This window comes from Saccopteryx bilineata, chromosome 2 (assembly GCF_036850765.1).
Source record: "Saccopteryx bilineata isolate mSacBil1 chromosome 2, mSacBil1_pri_phased_curated, whole genome shotgun sequence".
In the NCBI taxonomy this organism is placed as follows: domain Eukaryota; kingdom Metazoa; phylum Chordata; class Mammalia; order Chiroptera; family Emballonuridae; genus Saccopteryx; species Saccopteryx bilineata.
This window is the reverse complement of record NC_089491.1, coordinates 284,381,899-284,391,984: the sequence shown is the minus strand read 5'-3', so window position 1 is coordinate 284,391,984 and position 10,086 is coordinate 284,381,899. Positions and strand designations below refer to the sequence as shown.

Sequence of the window (10,086 nt, the reverse complement as noted above, 5' to 3'; positions counted from 1 at the left end):
GGTTTCGAACCGGTGATCTCGGCATTTGAAGTTGACACTTTATCCACTGTGCCACCACAGGTCAGGCTGCATAGTCATGGTTTTAAAAAGCCTGTCAAGTGTTTCAAAAATAATATAAACAACACACTCACACACAAAAGTTTTGATATATGAATATTAGTGAGATCACTAGGGTCAATAGTCTAGATGCTTGCACAATTATAGATTTTTTTTGTGTGTGACTGTATTCATAAAATAATTTCCATGACTTATTTGCAAGTCTCTATCATGGCCACCAGGAAATGCTAGTTTGGCCCCTAGCACTTATGAAAAGAGATGGTTTCGGGTAGTAGAATAAGCCTTGGGCCAAAAGTCAAAAGGCCAGAATCTGAGAGCTCCTTAGCCCTACCCCCCATTTCCTTTTGCTAATTATGTGGCCTGGAGACAAAACTTAATCTCAGATTGCATACCTCTAAAACAGTATAATTTCCTCCTTCCTTATTAATGTGAAAAGGCGTTACAAAGTGGTGTAAATACGTAAGGTTTATTAACGTATAAAAAGTCAAGCTATTAGGAAAAGAAGCACTGTGTATGCCCAGTTTTCTCTAAAGCTGCGATGGCGTTCCAAGTCCAGAGCCTCATCTTGGAAGAGTGCAGGGTTGCTATCAACCCAGGGGCATCTTATGAGCTGCACATCAGTCATGCGTATTTATCTATGGCCTGTCACTACAATGAAGATACGGAAACACCTCTTTTTTGCCATACTCTCTGATCAACTGAGGTGAAGAGGGAACACACAAAGCAGTCCCTCAGATATCAAAGAAAACAGGAGGGTACACTCTGCCTCCCGGTGATGAAGTGGCCTGGCATAGATAACTGGGGAACTGACTTACAAGCTCTAGAGTCTGCTCTGGGGTTGGAGAACAAGTTAGCCAAGCTCCTACAACACCTGAAGAAGATCGCAGCTTCTGCCAACAGCGAAACCGATCTCTTAGGCTTCATGGGAAAGTGCCTGGATAAACAGAAGAGGAACACACCGGCTATCTAGAACACCAGTTTATATGTCATGAGGGATTAGAAAAACAGGCCCAGCAGGAAGACCCATTTTAAAAACTTCTGAAGTGTCAGGTAAAGAAACTTAACATTGGAAGGCAACAAGCAAGTCTTCCCATTGGAGTAGATCCCCAAGTCAAGGACTGAAGAATCTTAATCTTCTCCATTCCTTCACTGTTACATGTACAAATAAATCTGTTTCGGCATTATTTTTTAAAAAGAAAAAGAAACTCCTGAAACCTAACAGAATGAGTTCTTACTACTCTCTCAAAGAAGTCAAAGCTCTTACCAAGCACTTTAATCCAGTCACCAAATACTAAACACCTAAGTGTATGGAAGTAAAAATTTTTTTTTTTTCATTTTTCTGAAGCTGGAAACAGGGAGAGACAGACGGACTCCCGCATGCGCCCGACCGGGATCCACCCGGCACGCCCACCATGGGGCGATGCTCTGCCCACCAGGGGGCGATGCTCTGCCCATCCTGGGCGTCGCCATGTTGTGACCAGAGCCACTCTAGCGCCTGGGGCAGAGGCCACAGAGCCATCCCCAGCGCCCGGGCCATCTTTGCTCCAATGGAGCCTTGGCTGCGGGAGGGGAAGAGAGAGACAGAGAGGAAAGCGCGGCGGAGGGGTGGAGAAGCAAATGGGTGCTTCTCCTGTGTGCCCTGGCCGGGAATCAAACCCTGGTCCTCCGCACGCTAGGCAGACGCTCTACCGCTGAGCCAACCGGCCAGGGCTGGAAGTAAAATTTGAGAGATGTTTCCTCCTCAAAAAGCTTACCAGTATGGAAATCAACTATTCCCTGAATAAAAAACTAGAACACAACTTATTGCTTAACATAATACTGAATTAACATAATACTAAATACTAAGGGTAGAAAATAAGTTGTCAGGAAGGACAAAGGTAAAAAGAATAACTTGGGCTATCAAAGTATCTTTATGGTTGTAAAATTGGAGATTCCGTTTGGGATACTAAGGATGCATAAAGTTTAGAAAAACCAACAAATTCAGACAGGGAAAGGATTTGAGCAAGATCATTGTGGCAAGATCCATTAGACTGCACTGGATGGTGACTCAAACCAAGTCAATCAAATTCTCTATCTCAGAAATTCTGAATTGGGCTCTAGCCGGGTAGCTCAGTTGGTTAGAGCGTTGTCCCAATGCACCAAGGTTGCTGGTTTGATATTCAGTCAGGGCACATACAAAAATCAACCGATGAATGCATAAATAGTGGAACAACAAATCCATCTCTCTCTCTCTCTCTCTCTCTCTCTCTCTCTCTCGACAATATATAAAAATTAAAAAATAAAAGAAAAAGAAAAAAAAATTCTGAACTGGGACTCAGAATAGGTAGGTTAGTCTCTAAGCATGGCTGGAACTGTAACATGTAAAATCACAGCCATAAATGGGCAGAGAAGTGGGGTAAGCTGACCTGCTGAGAGAAGAAACGAGAACAATCCTGATTTCTTGGTTCTTGGAGTCTACTACATCCTTCTGGACTCTCTCACTGCATTCTTGTCCTGGAGTTTTGTGGGGGGAAAAAACTTCATATCCCAAAAATAATTACCCTGTTTGCTTAAATCGCCTTGAAGTTAGTTGCTATGACTTAGAACCAACATGCCTTATCTAAGTCCAGTACAGTCATGAAAACCGAAATGAGCATGATGAAGAGTCAGGACTGACAGTAACTGATCATCCTAAGCACAGAACACAAAGTAGGAAAGGGAAAAAAAAAGACTAAACACCTTCCTCAGCAAGCATACATTTAGGGGAGCAGGAGAGACAGCATGCCAGAAGATCCATGACCCTGCTGATGCTGGTATCAAAGATGCTGCAGGCAAAGAATGTAAATGACACTGTCAGACAAGAAAGGGAGTCAGGAGTCAGGCACTCACACCCTCAGGAGAAAGTCTTGATTTCTGGAGATAAACCTGACAATATTCTTAAAATAGGTTGACTCTTTTTGACAAAAAGAATTTATCAAGTCCTTACTATGTGTCAGGGACTCTTCCAGATACTAGAAATAAAGTACTAAGCAAGGAAAGCAAATTTTCTCCCCTCGTGCAACTCACGAAAGGAGGAAAGAGAAGAAGAAATAATAAATAATATATTAATTACAATATAGCACAATTTCTAGGAATATAATAGTAAATAATCAGATAAATGTACATAGATGTAAGCACAAGGATACTGACATACTGTGTTATTTACAATACTAAAAAATCGGAAGCAACCTAAATATCTAATAATAAGGAATTGATTATATAAATTATAGTATATCCAAATAATGGAATGCTATGTTACATTTTAAAATAGTAATAGCACTTACACACAATGCAATCAACAGTTCAAATGCTATAGAGATGTTCACTGAAGCCTATGTACTCTTATTGATCAATGTCACCCCATTTTTAAATCAAAAAAAAATTTTGTTGTTGTTGTTTCTCTGTTTCTTTATTACTAGTTTTTTTATGTTTTTTTTTTTTTTTTTAATTTAGTGAGAGGAGGGGAGGCAGAGACAGACTCCTGCATGTACCCGACTGGGATCCATTTGGCAAGCCCACTAGGGGGCAATGCTCTGCCTACCTGGAACGTTGCTCCATTGCTCAGCAACTGAGCTCCTCTTAGTGCCTGAGGTAGAGGCCATGGAGCCATCCTCAGCACCCAGGGCCAACTTGCTCCAATCAAACCATGGCTGCAAAAGGGGAAGAGAAAGAGAGAGAGAGAGAGAGAGAAAGGTAAGAGGGAGAGGGGTGGAGAAGATGGGCGCTTCTCCTGTGTGCCCTGACTGGGAATTGAACCCAGGACATCCACATGCCAGGCTGACGCTCTACCTCTGAGCCAACAGCCAGGGCCCATTACTGCTTTTTTTGTATTATTAAAATTGAGATGTAATTGTGCTATAACAACACAGCCATGCACTGACAAATGGTGAGAATATGTTCTGAGCCAGCAGTTTTACTATAGACTCATAAGACTAAATTTATTTTCTAAATGGAAAGGATTTATTTTTCTTTTTTAAAATTTTTCATTTATTGATTTTAGAGAGGAAGGCAAGGGAGAGAGAGAAAGAAAGAGAAACATCAATTTGTTGTTCCACTTATTTATGCATTCATAGGTTAATTCTTGTTTGTGCCCTGACCAGGAATCAAACCCACAGTCTAGGCATGTTAGGGAGATGCTTTAACCAAATGAGCTACCAGGCCAGGGTCCCACATTGGAAAGAGTTTTTTATTGACTGATTTGAGAGAGAGAGAGAGAGAGAGAGAGAGAAGCATTCATTTGTTGTTCCACTTAGTTATGCAATCATTGTCGCTTCTTGTATATGCCTTGCCTGGGGACAGAGGCTGCAGCTTTGGTGTTTTGCTCTAACCAACTGAGCTAATTGGCCAGGGCCTAAATTTATTTTCAAAGTTATTATATTGATTCTAAGTGACACAGGATGGTGGCAGCAAAAATAGAAAGCAAAGTGTGGATTTTCAAAACCTACACTTCAGCATATCTTAGAGGCAGATCCATTAGGAACTGGAAACCGTGGCCTCTGGGAAGGGAATGAGAAGGCTGGAGAACAGAAGAGGAAGGCAGACTCATTTTTCATGGCATGTCATAAAGTACCTTTTGAATTTTATAGCTGTCTGATTTTATGGGTGATGGAGTCCTTGCTGACACAAAGGCGGGGAACAAACGGACCAAACCTCCAGAGTTTCCTGAAGATTCACTGAGATGATGCTGAAGCAGTCTCTCCAGCCTTTGCTGTGACACAGAGAAACCAACTGCCTTTGTTCCTGATTCCTACGTGAGGCTGGATCCAGCTGCATGTTGGCACCGAGGCTCAGTTGTTTGCTACCCTTGACTCAGTCACTGCTTGTCTTCACTATACATATTGCCACGTTGGACGCATTAAGTCACCACCTAACAAAAATTGGCTCCCTCCCTCTTTTAAAGTTTGGAGTTAGTTGACTAATGTTCTTCAGTTTCCAACAACAATGAGAAAGATGTTCAGGTTGTGAAGGTGGTCCTCTCTCTTCCTTTACCTCTGTTTCCCTTAGACTTGAATGTTTGAGAGAACAGAATTAAAGTTGTTTCATTTAGCTACTTGTCTTGAATGGTTTTGATGTATCTTTGCTTAGATAATAATGAATTTCTGACTTTTTAGCAACAACAAAACACATCAAAAGCTGTTATTAAATGTCTCTACCTTTTCCAAGGAGTAAAATGCAATTATTAGAGATAACGCACACAGACCCTCATTGGGGTGAGGAGAAGAGAGAGATGGCGGTGGTTGCAGGGGGAAAAAGCTGGAGATCGGGGTACTTTAGCTTATATTCTATTTTCCTCAAAAATTTTTAAGCATTAAAAATATTTTTACATCTGGCCTGTGGTGGCGCAGTGGATAAACCTTCGGCCAAGGCACATACACCAAGCAAGCAATGAACAACTAACATGAAGCAACTATGAGTTGATACTTCCCATTCCATGCTCCCCTCTCTCTCCTGTCTCTGTAGAATCAATAAAAAGAGTATGTAAAAAATTTTTTTACTGAAACAACAAAATACAATTTGAGAGCCTAAAATATAAGCAGAACCATATATCAGTGCTATAAATGTTGAAATAATGTATATGCTTAAAGACATCTATTTCACTATGAAGTCACTATTTTCCTCTTCTTCCATAAATACAGAGTGAAAAAATTGTGATAACTCTTGAATATTACTTATCTTTTTTTAAATTTTATTTAATTTAATTTTTTTACAGAGACAGAGAGAGGGATAGACAGGGACAGACAGACAGGAACGAAGAGAGATGAGAAGCATCAATTATCAGTTTTTCGTTGTGGCACCTTAGTTGCTCATCGATTGCCCTCTCATCATATGTGCCTTGACCGTGGGGCCACAGCAGACCAAGCAACCCCTTGCTCGAGCCAGTGACCCTGGATCCAAGCTGGTGAGCTTTTTGCTCAAACCAGATGAGCCTGCACTCAAGCTGATGACCTTGGGGCTCAAACCTGGGACCTCCGCATCCCAGTCCAACGCTCTATCCACTGTGCCACCGCCTGGTCAGGCTGAATATTACTATTCTGTGTTGTGTTAACTGAACTTAAAATACATATATTCTGAGTGTTTTCTTTACCCTGAAATTATTACTTTGAATTTTCCTCAAATTTAACACCATAAACTTATACATGGCAACTTTGGCTTCATATTTAAAATCTAAGCATAATTTTTAACTAAAGCAAATATACTCAAAATGCACAAAATGCAAATATGACATGAAATAAAATACTCAAACCCTGGAGAGTTTATTCCATTCATTCTGTCTCTTGGAGGCTAATCATCTGCTTGATGGACTGAACCAAGCCTTTTGTTTCTTCTCATTCCAAATGTTGCACCTCCTCCATGGACAGCTCACTTTCTTCTCCCTATGAGGATCTAGGAGAAATGGAAGAAAGGACCGATACTTTAACTCTTGAACTTGCAAGGTGCAGTAGTTTATACAATATAATGGATCCCGACCTGGCCAGTTGGCTCAGTGGTAGAGCATCGGCCTGGCGTGCAGGAGTCCGGGTTTGATTCCCGGCCAGGGCACACAGGAGAAGCGCCCATCTGCTTCTCCACCCCTCCCCCTCTCCTTCCTCTCTGTCTCTCTCTTCCCCTCTCGCAGCCGAGGCTCCACTGGAGCAAAGATGGCCCGGGTGCTGAGGATGGCTCCGTGGCCTCTGCCTCAGGTGCTAGGATGGCTCTGGATGCAACAGAGCGACACCCCAGAGGGGCAGAGCATGGCCCCCTGGTGGGCGTGCCGGGTGGATCCCGGTCGGGCGCATGCGGGAGTCTGTCTGACTACCTCCCCGTTTCCAGCTTCGGAAAAATGCAAAAAAAAAAAAAAGCAATATAATGGATCTCATGGTCTGCTACCCCCACTGCCAGAAATATTCACTGCTGGCTCCAACTTCAGAACTCTCTGGAAATTGCTGTCACTTGATGAGAGCCACTTCACCAAAGTCATGTCCCCAGAAGTTCATATTCCCTTTCTGGGAGTAGTTCTCATCCAATAAATAGTCAATGTGATGATATAAAGATTGGATGGACCTCTTGCCTCAAGGTGGGACAACTCTGAAGGAACTCTCAGCTCCAGAACTTTTTGTGGGTCAGCTGAGGCACCTGTTGTCACTAAATCAAAGATCAAATTTCCCCTTGCCCTCACTCCTTACAGGTATCATCCCTGAGAGTACTCCTTAATAAATCTTTCTTCACAAGTCACAATCTAGAAGTCTGCTTCTGAGGAAACAACCTAAGATATACGGCTTGATTTCCCCCACCCTCACCATAAGTGAACTGGTTTATAGTGATAAGTGTGTGCTCTTTTCTCACCATTTCTCTTTGATTTCCCAGTGTTTTTTTCCTTTAACTTCCTGCAGTATAACCTAGAGATGTTTTCTCTGAACATATGTACCCTGATTTATCAATGTCATCCCATTAAAATTAATTTTTAAAAAAACAGAAGAAAAAAAAAACTTCCTGCAGCAGCACGTTGCAGAGCTATCCTAGGGTATCAAATCTTCCCAGCGGCGGTAAAACGAAAGCTGGATTATTTCTTGCCTTTTTTATAACTACCCAAAACAGCATTCTGGACTTTCTCAGTGAGCCTTAGAGGAGAAGATAGAGTGTAAAGAAGGCTCACTGACCTTGATGGACATCAAACTCATTACCTTGGCATTAGTTTGCCATGCTCTGCCCAACTGAGCTAATAAGTTCAGACAGAAAGTTTAAAAGTGAGATTTAAAGATTACGTCTATGAATCGTGCTATCCCTGTAATGACAGTCATCAAACCCAATCAACCTAAAAATTTTTTTTTTTAAATTTTTATTTATTTATTTTTTTACAGAGACAGAGTCAGAGAGAGGGATAGACAGGGACAGACAGACAGGAACGGAGAGATGAGAAGCATCAATTATTAGTTTTTTGTTGCGCGTCGCAACACCTTAGTTGTTCATTGATTGCTTTCTCATATGTGCCTTGACCGCGGGCCTTCAGCAGACTGAGTAACCCCTTGCTTGAGCCAGTGACCTTGGGTCTAAGCTTGTGAGCTTTGCTCAAACCAGATGAGCCTGCGCTCAAGCTGGCGACCTCGGGGTCTCGAACCTGGGTCCTCTGCATCCCAGTCTGACGCTCTATCCACTGCGCCACCGCCTGGTCAGGCTCAACCTAAAAATTTTATGAGAGCTTTTACATTTCTTCAGTACTGTTGTTGGTATTCACGGTCTCATGAAGGGGAGCCGCAAAGAATGAGGTAGCAACAATACTGCAAGTGGAGGACTCCAATCTTTCTAGGATTGAGGTGCCTTAGAGAGATCAGTTATCCAATTTATTAAGCAGAAACATGACATCATGCATGAGAGACTAACAAGCAGAATACAGTGTACAGTTTTATTATTTAGTTTTGTAAAACTGATTAGATTTCTCTTACCCTTTCTGAGACATAACACCACACCATCTGCTGTCTGATTCCTAACCTGCAGAAAGCTCCAGCAGGGCCAAATATTGTATCCTTGGGGCCTTCTCTGGACGCAACTGCCTTCAGTCATGTGTGCTTGGTCTTGACCTTCACTTTCTCAGGATGGGAACAGAAAGTCACTCGGTGCTTTGGCTTTCCTCCAACACAATAGATTCTGGTTGAAGATGGCAGATTGATCATCTGAATTTATCTCCTCTCCTGCCTAAGACTTCCACCATCACCACTAAAATTAGGAGAATGGGAGAAGAAAGGGCCACAGATAAGAAATTGCAGCATGCTTTTGAAAACCTGAAATCAGATGAAGTAGTAACTGATTCTGCAGAACAGAAACTGAATCATCCCAGGAAGAAAATATATTCCGTAGCCTCCAGTGATCTGGCTGGCTCCTGCCTAACCATCCCAAACCTAATAAACAGAATAAAAGGACCTGGAGAAAACATAGAAAAGAAAACATTGGAAGAAGAAAAGTCTTTTGTTAAACTCTCCCTCCGGCGAGCACACTCAAGCCTTTCTCTTCCCCCATCCTCTCCCCCCAGGCACGTTACCCTTGCCTTTCTCTCTCCTAAGCTGCCAGGGCCCTTCACTTGCCCCTGTACCTTGTTTCCTGAGCCCACGCAGCCCAGCTGGCTCAGTTCTCCTACCTAAGAAAATATATACTCGGCCCTGGCCGGTTGGCTCAGCGGTAGAGCGGTAGAGCGTCGGCCTAGCGTGCGGAGGACCCAGCAAAGATGGCCCGGGCGCTGGGGATGGCTCTGTGGCCTCTGCCTCAGGCGCTAGAGTGGCTCTGGTCGCAACATGGCGACGCCCAGGATGGGCAGAGCATCGCCCCCTGGTGGGCAGAGCGTAGCCCCTGGTGGGCGTGCCGGGTGGATCCCGGTCGGGCGCATGCGGGAGTCTGTCTGACTCTCTCTCCCTGTTTCCAGCTTCAGAAAAATGAAAAAAAAAAAAAAAAAAAAGAAGAAAAAAAAAAAAAAAAGAAAATATATACTCTAACACCTCCAGGGAGGTAAGAGATTATATGCCACCCATTAAAAACAAAACAAAACAGCCTGACCTGTGGTGGCGCAGTGGATAAAGCGTCGACCTGGAAATGCTGAGGTCGCCGGTTCAAAACCCTGGGCTTGCCTGGTCAAGGCACATATGGGAGTTGATGCTTCCAGCTCCCCCCCCCTTCTCTCTCTCTCCCTCTCTCTCTCTCTCTCTCCCTCTCCTCTCTAAAATGAATAAAAATATATATATATATTTAAAAAAAAAACAAAAAAACAGAATGCTATAAGAAAATAGAGAAAGCAAAAGATACCTTAGAAATTAAAAATAGCCAAATTAATAATGTGATTAGATGGGTTGGAAGAGAAAAATAAATGAAATCTCCCAGAAAGCAGAAAAAATAGAAAATAAAAGAGATGCAGAGGATCAATCCAGAAAGCTAAAATCCAAGTTATAGAATTCCTGCAAAAGGAGAGAGTAAATAGAGGTGAGTAAACTATCAAAATAATAATAATAATAATAATAATGCTAGGAAATTCCCCAGACCCAAATGACA

At 42.6% G+C, this 10,086-nt stretch overlaps 1 pseudogene; it reads left to right on the top strand.

Annotated features, from left to right (window-relative positions):
- Positions 1-595: 595 nt before the first annotated feature.
- On the top strand, positions 596-1,089 carry LOC136322528 (ferritin, heavy subunit-like; annotated as a pseudogene).
- The last annotated feature ends 8,997 nt before the right edge of the window (positions 1,090-10,086 follow it).